The following is a 19507-nucleotide window of genomic DNA, read 5'->3' as shown; positions in this document are numbered from 1 at the left end:
CTCCCGCTATTGATTGTGTACAGTCGGGTATTTTAACCTTTTCTTACCCGCTTTTTACCAAGTATGGTCGGACATTCACACCTTCGTACAGCGGAACACCTCCGCTCCCTCTTTTGATGGTGTATGTTCGGGCATTCAAACCTTTTCTTACCCGCTTTTTCCAAACTATGGTCGGCTATTCACAGCTTCCTCTCCACCATACTTGTATGGTGGGATATTCACACCCACTTGCATCCGAAAACCTCCGCCCCAAATTTTGTTGATATTTAGTCGGACATTCGCACCTTACCCGCTTTTGGCAAACTATGGCCTTCTTGCAGCCAAACAACTCTGATCTTGCTTTTGATGATGTAAGGTTGGGTATTCAGACCTTGCTTCACCTGCTTTTCACCAAATATAGTCGGACATTCACACCTTCTTGCAGCCGAACACTTCCGCTCCACCTTTTAGTGTTCTATCACACCTTTTTTTTCACCGCATTTTATACATTATGGTTGGAAATTTTCAACCACTTTCATCCGAAGACCTCTCCTCCCGCTTTTGTTAATATATTTGAACTTTAGTTTGACATTCAAACCTTCTTGCAGCTGAACCACCTCCGCTCCCTGTTTTGATCATATATGGTCTGGCAATACTACCTTTTCTTACCCGTTTGTGAGTAATTATGGCTGGACATTCACACCTACTTGCAGCCGAACACAACCTCTCTCGCTTTTGATGATGTATGGACCGGCATTTTTACCTTTTCTAACACATTTTTCAGCAATTATGGTCGGAGATTCACACCTACTCACAGCCGAACAACTCCGCTCCCGCATTTAATGATGTATAGTCGGGCATTCTCACCCTTTCTCATCAGCTTTTTGCAAATTATTATCTGACATTCACACCTACTTGCAGTCGAAGAGCTCTGCTCCCGCTTTTGATTATGTTTGGTTGGATATTCGAACCTTTTCTTAACTTCTTTTTACATATTTTGGTTGGACGTTCACACCTTCTCACATCCGAACACCTCCGCTTCCGCTTTTGATGATGTATATTCGGGCATTCGAACCTTTTATTACCCGCTTTTTACAAACCATTGTCGGACTTTCACACCCTCTTGCAGCTGAACACCACCTCTCCCGCTTTTGATGATGTATGGTCCAGTATTCTTACCTTTTCTAACACATTTTTCAGCAATTATGGTCGGACATTCACACCTACTCACAGCTGGACACCTCCGCTCCCGCTTTTGATCATACAATGTCGGGACATCGCTCCTTGTCTTACCAGCTTTTTACAAACTTTAGTCGAACATTCACACCTTCTTGCAGCTGAACACCTCCGCTCCCGCTTTTGATGATGTATAGTCGGGCTTTCGAGCCTTTTCTTACCCGGTTATTACAAATGATGGTTGGACATTCAGACCTTGCAGCCGAACACCTCCGCTCTCTCTTTTGATCATACATTGTCGGGCATTCGCACCTTGTCTTACCCGCTTTTTACAAACTATAGTCAGACATTCACACCTTGCAGCTGAACCTCCGCTCCCTGTTTTGATCATGTATGGTCTGGCAATACTACCCTTTCTTCCCCCGTTTGTGAGTAATTATGGCTGGACATTCACACCTACTTGCAGTCGAACAGCTCTGCTCCCGCTTTTGAATATGTTTGGTTGGATATTCGAACCTTTTCTTAATTGCTTTTTACAAACCATGGTCGGACTTTCAGACCTTCTTGTAGCCGAACAACTCCGCTCCCGCTATTGATTTTGTTCAGTCGGGTATTTTAACCTTTTCTTACCCGCTTTTTACCAACTATGGTCGGACATTCACACCGTCTTACAGCGGAACACCTCCACTCCCGCTTTTTATGGTGTATAGTCGGGCATTCGAACCTTTTCTTACCCGCTATTTACAAACTATGGTAGGACATTCAAACTTTCGTGTATCCGAAAACCTCTGCTCTCTCTTTTGATCATACATTGTCGGACATTCGCACCTTTTCTTACCCGCTTTTTACAAACCATGGTCGGACTGTCACACCTTCTTGTAGCCGAACACATCCGCTCCCGCTCTTGATTGTGTACAGTCGGGTATATTAACCTTTTCTTACTCGCTTTTTACCAAGTATGGTTGGACATTCACACCTTCGTACAGCGGAACACCTCCGCTCCCTCTTTTGATGGTGTATGTTCGGGCATTCCAACCTTTTCTTACCCGCTTTTTCCAAACTATGGTCAGCTATTCACAGCTTCCTCTCCACCATACTTGTATGGTGGGATATTCACACCCACTTGCATCCGAAGACCTCCGCCCCAAATTTTGTTGATATTTAGTCGGACATTCGCACCTTACCCGCTTTTGGCAAACTATGGCCTTCTTGCAGCCAAACAACTCTGATCTTGCTTTTGATGATGTAAGGTTGGGCATTCAGACCTTGCTTCACCTGCTTTTCACCAAATATAGTCGGACATTCACACCTTCTTGCAGCCGAACACTTCCGCTCCACCTTTTAGTGTTCTATCACACCTTTTTTTTCACCGCATTTTATACATTATGGTTGGAAATTTTCAACCACTCTCATCCGAAGACCTCTCCTCCCACTTTTGTTAATATATTTGAACTTTAGTTTGACATTCAAACCTTCTTGCAGCTGAACCACCTCCGCTCCCTGTTTTGATCATATATGGTCTGGCTACTACCTTTTCTTACCCGTTTGTGAGTAATTATGGCTGGACATTCACACCTACTTGCAGCCGAACACAACCTCTCTCGCCTTTGATGATGTATGGACCGGCATTTTTACCTTTTCTAACACATTTTTCAGCAATTATGGTCGGAGATTCACACCTATTCACAGCCGAACAACTCCGCTCCCGCATTTGATGATGTATAGTCGGGCATTCTCACCCTTTCTCATCAGCTTTTTGCAAATTATGATCTGACATTCACACCTACTTGCAGTCGAACAGCTCTGCTCCCGCTTTTGATTATGTTTGGTTGGATATTCTAACCTTTTCTTAACTTCTTTTTACATATTTTGGTTGGACGTTCACACCTTCTTGTAGCCGAACACTTCCACTCCTGCTTTTGATGATGTATGGTTGGGCATTCACACCTTTTTTTTGCCCATTTTTCAGGAATTATGGGTGGACATTCACACCTTGCAGCTGAACACCTCCTATCCCACTTATGCTCATGTGCGGTTTGATTTTCGAAAAGTTTCTTTCATGTTTTCTAGCAATTATTGATGGACATGTAGACCTTCTTGCAGCTGAACACCTCCGCTCCCGCTTTTGATCATACATTGTCAGGCATTCGCACCTTGTCTTACCCACTTTTTACAAACTTTAGTCGAACAGTCACACCTTTTTGCAGCCGAACACCACCTCTCCCGCTTTTGATGATGTATGGTCCAGCATTCTTACCTTTTCTAACACATTCTTCAGCAATTATGGTCGGACTTTCACACCTTCTTGTAGCCGAACAACTCCGCTCCCGCTATTGATTGTGTACAGTCGGGTATTTTAACCTTCTCTTACCCGCTTTTTACCAACTATGGTCGGACATTCACACCGTCTTACAGCGGAACACCTCTGCTCCCGCTTTTTACAAACCATGGTCGGACTGTCACATCTTCTTGTAGCCGAACACATCCGCTCCCGCTATTGATTGTGTACAGTCGGGTATTTTAACCTTTTCTTACCCGCTTTTTACCAAGTGTGGTCGGCCATTCACACCTTCGTACAGCGGAACACCTCCGCTCCCTCTTTTGATGGTGTATGTTCGGGCATTCAAACCTTTTCTTACCCGCTTTTTCCAAACTATGGTCGGCTATTCACAGCTTCCTCTCCACCATACTTGTATGGTGGGATATTCACACCCACTTGCATCCGAAGACCTCCGCCCCAAATTTTGTTGATATTTAGTCGGACATTCGCACCTTACCCGCTTTTGGCAAACTATGGCCTTCTTGCAGCCAAACACCTCTGATCTCGCTTTTGATGATGTAAGGTTGGGCATTCAGACCTTGCTTCACCTGCTTTTCACCAAATATAGTCGGACATTCACACCTTCTTGCAGCCGAACACTTCCGCTCCACCTTTTAGTGTTCTATCACACCTTTTTTTCACCGCATTTTATACATTATGGTCGGAAATTTTCAACCACTCTCATCCGAAGACCTCTCCTCCCGCTTTTGTTAATATATTTGAACTTTAGTCGGACATTAACACCTTCTTGCAGCTTAACCACCTCCGCTCCCTGTTTTGATCATGTATGGTCTGGCAATACTACCTTTTCTTACCCATTTGTGAGTAATTATGGCTGGACATTCACACCTACTTGCAGCCGAACACCACCTCTCCTGCTTTTGATGATGTATGGACCGGCATTTTTACCTTTTCTAACACATTTTTCAGCAATTATGGTTGGAGATTCACACCTACTCACAGCCGAACACCTCCGCTCCCGCATTTGATGGTGTACAGTCGGGCATACAAACCTGTTCTTACCCGCTTTTTACAAACTATTGTCGGACATTCAAACCTTCTTGTAGCCGAACACATCCACTCCAGCTTTTGATGATGTATGGTTGGGCATTCGCACCTTTTCTTACCCATTTTTCAGTAATTATGGGTGGATATTCACACCTTCTTGCAGCGGAACACCTCCTCTCCCGCTTATGATTATGTGCGGTTTGATATTCGAAAATTTTCTTTCATGTTTTATAGCAATTATTGATGGACATTCATACCTTCTTGAAGCCGAACACATCCACTCCTGCTTTTGATGATGTATGGTTGGGCATTCGAACCTACTTGTTGCCCGTTTTTCATTAATTATGGGTGGACATTCACACCTTGTCGCAGCCAAACACCTCCGCTCCCTGTTTTGATCATGTATGTTTTGACATTCGCACCTTTTCTCACCTGCTTTTTACTATTGTCGGCCAATCACAGCTTCCTCTCCACCATACTTGTATGGTAGGAAATTCTCACCCACTCTCATCCGAAGACCTCTCCTCCCGCTTTTGTTAATATTTAGTCGGGCATTCGAACCTTTTCTTACCCACTTTTTACAAATTATGGTCGAACATTCACACCTACTTGCAGCTGAATACTTCCGCTCCACCTTTTAGTGATGTATAGTTGGCATTTGCACCTTTTGTTACCCTCTTTTTATACTGATTGCTGAAGATTAAGTTGTTCTTTCTCAAACTACAATTTTTTTTTAATTGTTGAAACTTGATTTGAAGTGGATAAATAAGGAGGACAAACAGTTTTAAGTCACGCTGATAGAAGAAATTAATTTTATAACAAAATCTGTATTTCGTCATATGTCGAGAGATGCTTATTGCTGAAGAAGTTCTTTCACATTCTACAAAGTACGTTGTTTATCGTTGAAACTTGATTAGACATGAATAAATATGAAGGACAAAGCAGTCTTAACTTGGTTTGAGTTAATTAATTCGTTTTATAGGAGAATCCGAATTCGTGCTTATTTTCGGATTCCTGAAGAATGAGTCTGGTTCTTTCTCATAATACAAAGTTTGTTGTTTATTGTTGAAACTTCATCAGAAGCGAAGAAATAAATGAATGCCTATCAACAAATGTGGGATCTAAACTCTACTGCTTCCTCTAAAATAATTTCTTTTCTCAATTCAGAAATGTGTGTGTGTAAGTCACAACACCCGTGACACCAAAACGGCTTTCTTTTCTCTCTTTTCTCTACACTCTGCACTATGAGCACACACACCAAATCAGAAAGGCTTTTTTCTCTCTTTTCTACATTATGGACTGTGGGGACACAAAACCGCTCTCTCTTTTTTTTTTTGATTGTGTGCCAGGGCGTTGTCTCACGTATTAGATTATGCTTAAGATACGAATGGGTTTATCAGTCACATCAGAATCCATACATACTGATCCTCCCGTAATAAAATGGTCGGATCTTATCAAACACACTTTGTTTCTTGTGACAATCAAGTCAGCGAAACAGCGTATACACGTCAAGACACTGAATCAAGTTTGCCACAAGAACTCATAAGTTTGGCAGTATTGCTCTGCCGTCAGCAATCATACACCCATTTTATTTTCGTGAGACGTGCAGGCACCTGTTCATCTACTGTTCTATCACTATGAATTAGTTTATCTATTATCAATAAGGATACTTCTACAACTACTATCAAAGTATGTCCAGACTTCTTATGTTGTCAGTTGCTATATATGAATAAGTGGATAGCTACTGACAAGCATTAAGCATGTCACACAGCCCAAACATATAACATTTCAGGACACACCACACAGTTAACAACCACAGTGAAGTGTCAAAGCCCAAACATTCAACAGGACACTTACACAACACATTCAAATCAAACAGTCAGACAACATACAAGAACATATACCCCAGCCGGCATTGCTCCCTGCCTATTTTCCTACAGCTCACTATGTGTGCGCACACCTTTATTCACAAACTCTTCAACTTATACTCTTTTACCAAAGCTGCTACAGCTCGATTGGCCGAATACCCTTAGATCCTATTTCGGTGAATTTGACATCTGCCTTACATGTAACAGATTAGCGGTTTAGCAGTTTTAATTTAGTTCGAGTGAAGGAATTCATTTTATCGCAAAATCCGAAATTGTGAAGAACTCATGAAAGTAAGCTTATTCTCGGATTCCTGAAACTTTAGATTTGCTCTTTCTTTTACTGCAAAGTACAACGTTGTTTTTTTTTTGATTAAATCTTTCTAGACATGGTAAATATGAACGACAAAGCAGTTTTGACATAGTCTGAGTGAAGGAATTCATTTTATAGATAAAATCCCAAGAGTCTGCAGAGAAAAGAGAGTGAATGCGAAGTAGACTTTAACACGGCTATGGGAGCGGGCCGAGTGTCGGCTAACCGGGAGAATTGCTTGAAAGAAACGCGACACCGAATGAGCGGTCAGAACAAAGCCTCAATACGGGATTCTCGTGGTGTTTTTGTTGCTGCCTTGTCTTTTGCATAGAGTAAAAGAAAAGGCAGCCATCGAATAGGGCCCGATTGTTCCTACTTGGTCAGCCGAGGAGCAAGGGGGGGGGGGGCAAGCGTCTCAACCAAGCAAAGCTCACCATGGGGAAGGTGGCTATACCAACTAGCCTGATGCCCTGCTCCCGCAGTGACGGATAATCGTACTCTGGTTTCTCTTCATAACATACAAGTCTTTCGCCTTTTACTAAAGACTTCCGTGGAGAGCAGCACTAATGAGTTGTTTCTATTATATTACCGGGAGTTGTGTAAGTGTCCTGTTGAATGTTACATGTTTGGGCTTTGACACGCTTCACTGTGGTTGTTAACTGTGTGGTGTGTCCTGAAATGTTATATGTTTGGGCTGTGTGACATGCTTAATGCTTGTCAGTAGCTACCCACTTATTCATATATAGCAACTGACTACGTAAGAAGTCCGGACATACTTTGATAGAGTAGTTGTAGAAGTATCCTTATTGATAATAGATAAACTAATTCATAGTGATAGAACAGTAGATGAACAGGTGCCTGCACATGTCTCACGAAAATAAAATGGATGTATGATTGCTGACGGCAGAGCAATACTGCCAAACTTATGAGTTCTTTTGGCAAACTTGATTCAGTGTCTTGACGTGTATACGCTGTTTCGCTGACTTGATTGTCACAAGAAACAAAGTGTGTTTGATAAGATCCGACCATTTTATTACGGGATGATCAGTATGTATGGATTCTGATGTGACTGATAAACCCATTCGTATCTTAAGCACAATCTAATACGTGAGACAACGCCCTGGCACACGATAAAAAAAAAAAGAGAGAGCGGTTTTGTGTCCCCACAGTCCATAATGTAGAAAAGAGAGAAAAAAGCCTTTCTGATTTGGTGTGTGTGCTCATAGTGCAGAGTGTAGAGAAAAGAAAGCCGTTTTGGTGTCACGGGTGTTGTGACTTACACACACACATTTCTAAATTGAGAAAGGAAATTATTTTAGAGGAAGCACTAGAGTTTAGATCCCACATTTGTTGATAGGCATTCATTTATTTCTTCACTTCTGATAAAAATGATAAGACTGACCTAAAGAATTGGAGGCCCATCACACTTTTAAACTTTGACTGTAAACTTTTTAGCAAGGTTTTAACGACACGGATGTCCTCTGTTTTAGAGGAGGTAATTCACCCAGACCAGGCTTGTGTCATCTCAGAGAGACAACTCACCGACAGCCTCGTACTGATTCGAGACATCATTGATTACGCTAGAGACAGAAACACCCGGCTTGTCATCTTAAATTTAGACTTTGAAAAAGCTTTTGATCGGGTCTCGCATCAATATCTCTTTCAGGTGTTGCAGCCATCGAATAGGGCCCGATTGTTCCTACTTGGTGAGATTTGCTTGGTTGAGACGCTTGCTCCCCCCCCCTTGCTCCTCGGCTGACCAAGTAGGAACAATCGGGCCCTATTCGATGGCTGCCTTGTCTTTTACTCTGTGCAAAAGACAAGGCAGCCACAAACACCACGGGAACACCGTATTGAGGCTTTGTTCTGACCACTCATTCGGTGTCGCGTTTCTTTCAAGCAATTCTCCCGGTTAGCCCACACTCAGCTCGCTCCCAGAGCTGTGTTAAAGTCTACTTCGCATTCACTCTCTTTTCTCAGCAGATTAAAAGAAAGTTTCATCTTGGGCTCCCTGAAACTTCCATCCTGCATCGCTGTTTGCTTTTTCACAAGAGCAGAGAAGAGCGCACCGTTCCCAGCGGCACTGCAGTACTGGGTCGATGCTTGGAGTGAACGGAGCAAGCTTCTTTTTCAACTCCTATTCTTAAAAATCTATTTAATATGTAGTCCTCGTATAGAGGACATATTAAACTGATAAGAACAGATACTACACTTGATCTTAGCCAAAAGGCCGAGAAGCGATAACTGTCCACTGTTTCAGGTCCGAGGGCCCTTGCTGGCACAATGCGCACTTGTAGCAGTGTTCTTTTTATGGCCATAGGTGGCCAGAGTGTCACGTTGCACCTCCGCCCACCCGCTGCACTGAGCACTCTTCAGCCCTTTTAAATGGTATAACTTTGCACTCCCGCATGCTCCAGCAAGCACCATTCAAGCAACAACTTTGCACTCCAGCTTCGAACATCGGCACAATCGCAACAAGTAAGGCGACTCTACTCAGAGAAGTAACTCTGCACAGTAACAAAATTTATTTTGCACAGACAGAAAGGGCTTCACCCGCAAAGGTAAAGCCTGCCAAAAATAGAAACAACTCATTAGTGCTGCTCTCCACGAAAGTCTTTAGTAAAAGGCGAAAGACTTGTATGTTATGAAGAGAAACCAGAGTACGATTATCCGTCACTGCGGGAGCAGGGCATCAGGCTAGTTGCCATAGCCACCTTCCCCATGGTGAGCGTTGCTTGGTTGAAACGCTTGCCCCTGTGCAATCGACAAGGCAGCAACAAAAACACCACGGGAACACCGTATTGAGGCTTTGTTCTGACCGCTCATTCGGTGTCGCGTTTCTTTCAAGCAATTCTCCCGGTTAGCCCACACTCGGCTCGCTCCCAGAGCCGTGTTAAAGTCTACTTCGCATTCACTCTCTTTTCTCAGCAGACTCTTGGGATTTTATCTATAAAATGAATTCCTTCACTCAAACTATGTTAAAACTGCTTTGTCCTTCATATTTACCATGTCTAGAAAGATTTAATCAAAAAAAAAACAACGTTGTACTTTGCAGTAAAAGAAAGAGCAAATCTAAAGTTTCAGGAATCCGAGAATAAGCTTACTTTCATGAGTTCTTCACAATTTCGGATTTTGCGATAAAATGAATTCCTTCACTCGAACTAAATTAAAACTGCTAAACCGCTAATCTGTTACATGTAAGGCAGATGTCAAATTCACCGAAATAGGATCTAAGGGTATTCGGCCAATCGAGCTGTAGCAGCTTTGGTAAAAGAGTATAAGTTGAAGAGTTTGTGAATAAAGGTGTGCGCACACATAGTGAGCTGTAGGAAAATAGGCAGGGAGCAATGCCGGCTGGGGTATATGTTCTTGTATGTTGTCTGACTGTTTGATTTGAATGTGTTGTGTAAGTGTCCTGTTGAATGTTACATGTTTGGGCTTTGACACTTCACTGTGGTTGTTAACTGTGTGGTGTGTCCTGAAATGTTATATGTTTGGGCTGTGTTACATGCTTAATGCTTGTCAGTAGCTACCCACTTATTCATATATATAACAACTGACAACATAAGAAGTCTGGACATACTTTGATAGTAGTTGTAGAAGTATCCTTATTGATAATAGATAAACTAATTCATAGTGATAGAACAGTAGATGAACAGGTGCCTGCACATGTCTCACGAAAATAAAATGGGTGTATGATTGCTGACGGCAGAGCAATACTGCCAAACTTATGAGTTCTTGTGGCAAACTTGATTCAGTGTCTTGACGTGTATACGCTGTTTCGCTGACTTGATTGTCACAAGAAACAAAGTGTGTTTGATAAGATCCGACCATTTTATTACGGGAGGATCAGTATGTATGGATTCTGATGTGACTGATAAACCCATTCGTATCGTAAGCATAATCTAATACGTGAGACAACGCCCTGGCACACAATCAAAAAAAAAAAGAGAGAGCGGTTTTGTGTCCCCACAGTCCATAATGTAGAAAAGAGAGAAAAAAGCCTTTCTGATTTGGTGTGTGTGCTCACAGTGCAGAGTGTAGAGAAAAGAGAGAAAAGAAAGCCATTTTGGTGTCACGGGTGTTGTGACTTACACACACACATTTCTGAATTGAGAAAGGAAATTATTTTAGAGGAAGCACTAGAGTTTAGATCCCACATTTGTTGATAGGCATTCATTTATTTCTTCACTTCTGATGAAGTTTCAACAATAAACAACAAACTTTGTATTATGAGAAAGAACCAGACTCATTCTTCAGGAATCCGAAAATAAGCTCTATTTTACGAGTTATGCACGAATTCGGATTCTCCTATAAAACGAATTCCTTAACTCTAACCAAGTTAAGACTGCTTTGTCCTTCATATTTATTCATGTCTAATCAAGTTTCAACGATAAACAACGTTGTACTTTGTAGAATGAGAAAGAACTTCTTCAGCAATAAGCATCTCTCGACATATGACGAAATACAGATTTTGCTATAAAATTAATTCCTTCTATCAGCCTGACTTAAAACTGTTTGTCCTCCTTATTTATCCACTTCAAATCAAGTTTCAACAATTAAAAAAATGTTGTAGTTTGAGAAAAAACAACTTAATCTTAAGCAATCAGTAGGGTAAGAAAGGGTAAGAAAAGGTGCCAAATGCCAACCATACATCACTAAAAGGTGGAGCGGAAGTATTCGGCTGCAAGTAGGTGCGAATGCCTGACAATGTATGATCAAAAGAGGGAGCGGAGGTTTTCGGCTGCAAGGTCTGAATGTCCAACCATAATTTGTAAAAACCGGGGAAGAAAAGGCTCGAAAGCCCGACTATACACCATCAAAAGCGGGAGCGGAGGTGTTCGGCTGCAAGTAGGTGTGAATGTTCGACCACAATTTGTAAAAAGCGGGTAAGAAAAGGTTCGAATGCCCGACTATATATTAACCAAAGCAGGAGGAGAGGTCTTCGGATAAGAGTGGGTGAGAATTTACAACCATAATCTATAAAATGCGGTGAAAAAAAAGGTGTGAATACCCCATAGAACACTAAAAGGTAGAGCGGAAGTGTTCGGCTGCAAGAAGGTGTGAATGTCTGACCATAGTTTGTAAAAAGCGGGTAAGAAAAGGTTCGAATGCCCGAACATACACCATCAAAGGAGGGAGCGGAGGTGTTCCGCTGTAAGAAGGTGTGAATGTCCGACCATAGTTGGCAAAAAGCAGGTAAGAAAAGGTTAAAATACCCGATTGTACACAATCAATAGCGGGAGCAGAGTTGTTCCGCTACTAAAAGGTGTGAAAGTCCGACCATGGTTTGTAAAAAGCGGGTAAGAAAAGGTGCGAATGCCCGACAATGTATGATCAAAAGAGGGAGCGGAGGTTTTCGGCTGAAACAAGGTCTGAATGTCCATCCATATTTTGTAAAAATCTGGGAAGAAAAGGCTGGAAAGCCCGACTATACACCATCAACAGCTGGAGCGGATGTGTTCAACTGCAAGAAGGTCTGAATGTCCATCAATAATTGCTAGAAAACATGGAAGAGAATTTTCGAATATCAAACCGCACATGATCATAAGCGGGAGAGGAGGTGTTCAAATGCAAGAAGGTGTGAATGTCCACCCATAATTACTGCAAAATGGGTAAGAAAAGGTACGAATGCCCAACCATACATGATCCTAACAGGGAGCGGAGGTGTTTGGCTGCGACAAGGTGTGTATGTCCACCCATAATTAATGAAAAGCGGGCAACAAGTAGGTTTGAATAACCATCATCAAAAGCAGGAGTGGATGTGTTCGGCTACAAGAAGGTTTGAATGTCTGACCATAGTTTGTAAAAAGCGGGTAAGAAAAGGTTCGAATGCCCGAACATACACCATCAAAGGAGGGAGCGGAGGTGTTCCGCTGTAAGAAGGTGTGAATGTCCAACCATAATTGGCAAAAAGCAGGTAAGAAAAGGTTAAAATACCCTATTGTACACAATCAATAGCGGGAGCAGAGTTGTTCCGCTACTAAAAGGTGTGAAAGTCCGACCATGAATTGTAAAAAGCGGGTAAGAAAAGGTGCGAATGCCCGACAATGTATGATCAAAAGAGGGAGCGGAGGTTTTCGGCTGAAAGAAGGTCTGAATGTCCATCCATAATTTGTAAAAATCGGGGAAGAAAAGGCTCGAAAGCCCGACTATACACCATCAACAGCTGGAGCGGAGGTGTTCAGCTGCAAGAAGGTCTGAATGTCCATCAATAATTGCTAGAAAACATGGAAGAGAATTTTCGAATATCAAACCGCACATGATCATAAGCGGGAGAGGAGGTGTTAAAATGCAAAAAGGTGTGAATGTCCACCCATAATTACTGCAAAATGGGTAAGAAAAGGTACGAATGCCCAACCATACATCATCAAAAGCAGGAGTGGATGTGTTCGGCTACAAGAAGGTTTTAATGTCCGACCATAGTTTGTAAAAAGCGGGTAAGAAAAGGTTCGAAAGCCCGAACATACACCATCAAAAGAGGGAGCGGAGGTGTTCCACTGTAAGAAGGTGTGAATGTCTGACCATAGTTGGTAAAAAGCGGGTAAGAAAAGGTGAAAATACCCGACTGTACACAATCAATAGCGGGAGCGGAGTTGTTCGGCTACTAAAAGGTGTGAAAGTCCGACCCTGGTTTGTAAAAAGCGGGTAAGAGAAGGTGCGAATGCCCGACAATGTATGATCAAAAGAGGGAGCGGAGGTTTTCGGCTGCAAGAAGGTCTGAATGTCCAACCATAATTTTGTAAAAACCGGGGAAGAAAAGGCTCGAAAGCCCGACTATACATCATCAAAAGCGGGAGCGGAGGTGTTCAGCTGCAAGGAGGTCTGAATGTCCATCAATAATTGCTAGAAAACATGAAAGAAAATTTTCGAATATCAAACTGCACATGATCATAAGCGGGAGAGGAGGTGTTCAGCTGCAAGAAGGTGTGAATGTCTACCCATAATTACTGAAAAATGGGTAAGAAAAGGTTCGAATGCCCGAATATACATCATCAAAAGCGGAAGCGGAGGTGTTCGGCTGCAAGAAGGTGTGAACGTCCGACCAAAGTTTGTAAAAAGCAGTGAAGAAAAGTTTCGAATATCCAACCAAACATAATCAAAAGCGGGAGCAGAGCTGTTCGACTGCAAGTAGGTGTGAATGTCAGATCATAATTTGCAAAAAGCTGATGAGAAAAGGTTCGAATGCCCGAACATACACCATCAAAGGAGGGAGCGGAGGTGTTCCGCTGTAAGAAGGTGTGAATGTCCAACCATAATTGGCAAAAAGCAGGTAAGAAAAGGTTAAAATACCCTATTGTACACAATCAATAGCGGGAGCAGAGTTGTTCCGCTACTAAAAGGTGTGAAAGTCCGACCATGAATTGTAAAAAGCGGGTAAGAAAAGGTGCGAATGCCCGACAATGTATGATCAAAAGAGGGAGCGGAGGTTTTCGGCTGAAAGAAGGTCTGAATGTCCATCCATAATTTGTAAAAATCGGGGAAGAAAAGGCTCGAAAGCCCGACTATACACCATCAACAGCTGGAGCGGAGGTGTTCAGCTGCAAGAAGGTCTGAATGTCCATCAATAATTGCTAGAAAACATGGAAGAGAATTTTCGAATATCAAACCGCACATGATCATAAGCGGGAGAGGAGGTGTTAAAATGCAAAAAGGTGTGAATGTCCACCCATAATTACTGCAAAATGGGTAAGAAAAGGTACGAATGCCCAACCATACATCATCAAAAGCAGGAGTGGATGTGTTCGGCTACAAGAAGGTTTTAATGTCCGACCATAGTTTGTAAAAAGCGGGTAAGAAAAGGTTCGAAAGCCCGAACATACACCATCAAAAGAGGGAGCGGAGGTGTTCCACTGTAAGAAGGTGTGAATGTCTGACCATAGTTGGTAAAAAGCGGGTAAGAAAAGGTGAAAATACCCGACTGTACACAATCAATAGCGGGAGCGGAGTTGTTCGGCTACTAAAAGGTGTGAAAGTCCGACCCTGGTTTGTAAAAAGCGGGTAAGAGAAGGTGCGAATGCCCGACAATGTATGATCAAAAGAGGGAGCGGAGGTTTTCGGCTGCAAGAAGGTCTGAATGTCCAACCATAATTTTGTAAAAACCGGGGAAGAAAAGGCTCGAAAGCCCGACTATACATCATCAAAAGCGGGAGCGGAGGTGTTCAGCTGCAAGGAGGTCTGAATGTCCATCAATAATTGCTAGAAAACATGAAAGAAAATTTTCGAATATCAAACTGCACATGATCATAAGCGGGAGAGGAGGTGTTCAGCTGCAAGAAGGTGTGAATGTCTACCCATAATTACTGAAAAATGGGTAAGAAAAGGTTCGAATGCCCGAATATACATCATCAAAAGCGGAAGCGGAGGTGTTCGGCTGCAAGAAGGTGTGAACGTCCGACCAAAGTTTGTAAAAAGCAGTGAAGAAAAGTTTCGAATATCCAACCAAACATAATCAAAAGCGGGAGCAGAGCTGTTCGACTGCAAGTAGGTGTGAATGTCAGATCATAATTTGCAAAAAGCTGATGAGAAAGGGTGAGAATGCCCGACTATACACCATCAAATGCGGGAGCGGAAGTGTTCGGCTGTGAGTAGGTCTGAATGTCAAACCATAATTGCTGAAAAATGTGTTAGAAAAGACTAGAATGCCGGACTATACATCATCAAAAGTGAGAGAGGTTGTGTTCGGCTGCAAGTAGGTGTGAATGTCCAGCCATAATTACTCACAAACCGGTAAGAAAAGGTAGTATTGCCAGACCATACATTATCAAAACAGGGAGCGGAGGTGGTTCAGCTGCAAGGTTTGAATGTCTGACTAAAGTTTATAAAAAGCGGATAAGACAAGGTGCGAATGCCTGACAATGTATGATCAAATGAGGGAGCGGAGGTTTTCGGCTGCAAGGTCTGAATGTACAACCATAATTTGTAAAAAGCGGGTAAGAAAAGGTTTGAATGCCCGACTATATATTAACAAAAGCAGGAGGAGAGGTCTTCGGATGAGTGGGTGAGAATTTCCAACCATAATCAATAAAATGCGGTGAAAAAAAAGGTGTGAATACCCCATAGAACACTAAAAGGTGGAGCAGAAGTGTTCGGCTGCAAGAAGGTGTGACTGTTCGACTATATTTGGTGAAAAGCAGGTGAAGCAAGGTCTGAATGCCCAACCTTACATCATCAAAAACGAGATCAGAGGTGTTTGGCTGCAAGAAGGCCATAGTTTGCCAAAAGCGGGTAAGCTGCGAATGACCGACTAAATATCAAAAAAAGTGGGGGCGGAGGTTTTCGGATGCAAGTGGGTGTGAATATCCCACCATACAAGTATGGTGGTGAGGAAGCTGTGAATGGCCGACCATAGTTTGGAAAAAGCGGGTAAGAAAAGGTTTGAATGCCCGAACATACACCATCAAAAGAGGGAGCGGAGGTGTTCCGCTGTACGAAGGTGTGAATGTCCGACCATACTTGGTAAAAAGCGGGTAAGAAAAGGTTAAAATACCCGACTGTACACAATCAATAGCGGGAGCGGATGTGTTCGGCTACAAGAAGGTGTGACAGTCCGACCATGGTTTGTAAAAAGCGGGTAAGAAAAGGTGCGAATGTCCGACAATGTATGATCAAAAGAGAGAGCGGAGGTTTTCGGATACACGAAGGTTTGAATGTCCTACCATAGTTTGTAAATAGCGGGTAAGAAAAGGTTCGAATGCCCGACTATACACCATAAAAAGCGGGAGCGGAGGTGTTCCGCTGTAAGACGGTGTGAATGTCCGACCATAGTTGGTAAAAAGCGGGTAAGAAAAGGTTAAAATACCCGACTGTACACAATCAATAGCGGGAGCGGAGTTGTTCGGCTACAAGAAGGTGTGAAAGTCCGACCATGGTTTGTAAAAAGCAGTTAAGAAAAGGTTCGAATATACAACCAAACATAATCAAAAGCGGGAGCAGAGCTGTTCGACTGCAAGTATGTGTGATTGTCCAGCCATAATTACTCACAAACGGGGGAAGAAAAGGTAGTATTGCCAGACCATACATGATCAAAACAGGGAGCGGAGGTTCAGCTGCAAGGTGTGAATGTCTGACTATAGTTTGTAAAAAGCTGGTAAGACAAGGAGCGATGTCCCGACATTGTATGATCAAAAGCGGGAGCGGAGGTGTCCAGCTGTGAGTAGGTGTGAATGTCCGACCATAATTGCTGAAAAATGTGTTAGAAAAGGTAAGAATACTGGACCATACATCATCAAAAGCGGGAGAGGTGGTGTTCGGCTGCAAGAAGGTGTGAAAGTCCAACAATGGTTTGTAAAAAGCGGGTAAAAAAAGGTTCGAATGCCCGAATATACATCATCAAAAGCGGAAGCGGAGGTGTTCGGATGCAAGAAGGTGTGAACGTCCGACCAAAGTTTGTAAAAAGCAGTGAAAAGCGAGAAAAAGCATTTCGTGAGTTCTGCATGATTTGGGATTTTGCTTATAAAATGCATTACTTCACTCAAACTATGTTAAAACTGATTTGTCCTTCATATTTACCATGTCTAGAAATATTTTAAAAAAAAACAACAACGTTGTACTTTGCAGTAAAAGAAAGATCAAATCTAAAGTTTCAGGAATCCGAGTATAAGCCTGCTTTCATGAGTTCTGCACGATTTCGGATTTTGCTATAAAATGAATTGCTTTGCTCAAACCAAGTTAGAACTGCTTTGTCCTTCCATATTCATCAATGTCTAGATCGACTTCAACAAAGAAAAACATTGGACTTTGAAGTAGAAGAAGTTGAAATCCATCTACACATTGATAAATATGAAGGACAAAGCAGTTCCCACTTGCCCATAAGAAAAGAAGCTTATTCTCGGATTCCTGATCCTTCAGTGTTGCTCTTTCTTCTACTGCAAAATACAATGTTGTTCTTTGTTGAAGTCGATCTAGACATTGATAAATATGAAGGAAAAAGCAGTTTTAACTTGGTTTGAGTGAATGAATTCATTTTATACATAAAATCCGAAATCGTGCAGAACTCATGAAAATAAGCTTATTCTCGGATTCCTAAAACTTTTGATTTGCTCTCTTTTATTGCAAAGTACAACGTTGTTTTTTTGTTTAAATCTATCGAGACATTGATAAATATGAAGGTAAAAGCCGTTTTAACATAGTTTGAGTGAAGGAATTGATTTTATAGATAAAATCCCAAATCATGCAGAACTCCTCAAAAGGGAGGTATGGCTTAATCACAAGTGTGGCTCTTTCTCATTCAGGGTAATATGAGGAAGTTTATGCTTGAAATATATGTAGAAATGGGTACATATGAAGGACAAAGCAGTGTTAACTTAGTTTGAGTGAAGGAATTCATTTTATACATAAAATCCCAAATCATGCAGAACGTATGAAAAGAAGCTTATTCTCGGATTCCTGATCCTTCAGTTTTGCTCTTTCTTCTACTGCAAAATACAATGTTGTTCTTTGTTGAAGTTGATCTAGACATTGATAAATATGAAGGAAAAAGCAGTTTTAACTTGGTTTGAGTGAATGAATTCATTTTATACATAAAATCCGAAATCATGCAGAACTCATGAAAATAAGCTTATTCTCGGATTCCTAAAACTTTTGATTTGCTCTTTCTTTTATTGCAAAGTACAACGTTGTTTTTTTGTTTAAATCTATCAAGACATTGATAAATATGAAGGTAAAAGCCGTTTTAACATAGTTTGAGTGAAGGAATTAATTTTATAGATAAAATCCCAAATCATGCAGAACTCCTCAAAAGGGAGGTATGGCTTAATCACAAGTGTGGCTCTTTCTCATTCAGGGTAATATGAGGAAGTTTATGCTTGAAATATATGTAGAAATGGGTACATATGAAGGACAAAGCAGTGTTAACTTAGTTTGCGTGAAGAAATTCATTTTATACATAAAATCCAAAATCGTGCAGTACTCATGAAAATAAGCTTATTCTCGGATTCCTAAAACTTTTGATTTGCACTTTCTTTTACTGCAAAGTACAACGTTGTTTTTTGTTGAAATCTATCTAGACATTGATAAATACCAGCCGAAACTCTGCTGCCGCTTTTGATAATTTATGGTTGGGCATTCTTACCTTTTCTTACCCGCTTTTTACAAATTATGATCTTACATTCACACCTACTTGCAGTCGAACATCTTCTCATCCACTTATGATCATGTGCGGTTGGGCTTTCGCACCTTTTCTTACCCATTTTTCAGTAATTATGGGTGGACATTCAGACCTTCTTGCAGCCGAAAACCTCCGCTCCTCTTTTGATCATACATTGTCGGGCATTCACACCTTGTCTTACCCGCTTTTTACAAACTTTAGTCGGACATTCAAACCTTCTTGCAGCTGAACCACCTCCGCTCCCTGTTTTGATCATATATGGTCTGGCAATAGTACCTTTTCTTACCCGTTTGTGAGTAATTATGGCTGGACATTCACACCTTCTTGCAGCCGAACACAACCTCTACCGCTTTTGATGATATATGGTCCGGCATTCTTACCTTTTCTAACACATTTTTCAGCAATTATGGTCGGAGATTCACACCTACTCACAGACGAACACCTCCGCTCCCACATTTGATAGTGTATAGTCGGGCATTCTCACCCTTTCTCATCAGCTTTTTGCAAATTATGATCTGATATTCACACCTACTTGCAGTCGAACATCTCTGCTCCCGCTTTTGATTATGTTTGGTTGGATATTCGAACATTTTCTTAATGCTTTTTACAAACTTTGGTCGGACGTTCACACCTTCTTGTAGCCGAACACATGCACTCCTTCTTTTGATGATGTATGGTTGGGCATTCGCACCTTTTTTTTACCCATTTTTCAGGTATTATGGGTGGACATTCACACC

General features: G+C 41.8%; 3 non-coding genes across 3 annotated transcripts; 1 reads left to right on the top strand and 2 right to left on the bottom strand.

The window, feature by feature from the left end:
* Positions 1 to 7155: 7155 nt before the first annotated feature.
* Positions 7156 to 7271, top strand: LOC140310824 (U5 spliceosomal RNA). Its single transcript, XR_011916859.1, has one exon. It is a non-coding gene; the product is annotated as a U5 spliceosomal RNA (small nuclear RNA).
* A 1448-nt stretch (positions 7272 to 8719) lies between these two features.
* Positions 8720 to 8903, bottom strand: LOC140310738 (U2 spliceosomal RNA). Its single transcript, XR_011916781.1, has one exon. It is a non-coding gene; the product is annotated as a U2 spliceosomal RNA (small nuclear RNA).
* Positions 8904 to 9211: 308 nt separating this feature from the next.
* LOC140310742 (U5 spliceosomal RNA) lies at positions 9212 to 9325 on the bottom strand. Its single transcript, XR_011916785.1, has one exon. It is a non-coding gene; the product is annotated as a U5 spliceosomal RNA (small nuclear RNA).
* Between the last annotated feature and the right edge of the window lie 10182 nt (positions 9326 to 19507).

This window comes from Leuresthes tenuis, unplaced genomic scaffold (genome assembly GCF_036924035.1).
Source record: "Leuresthes tenuis unplaced genomic scaffold, fLeuTen1.0.hap1 SCAF_6, whole genome shotgun sequence".
Taxonomy (NCBI): Eukaryota; Metazoa; Chordata; class Actinopteri; order Atheriniformes; family Atherinopsidae; genus Leuresthes; species Leuresthes tenuis.
The sequence above is the reverse complement of the archived record's forward strand: the minus strand, read 5'-3'. Positions and strand labels throughout refer to the sequence as shown.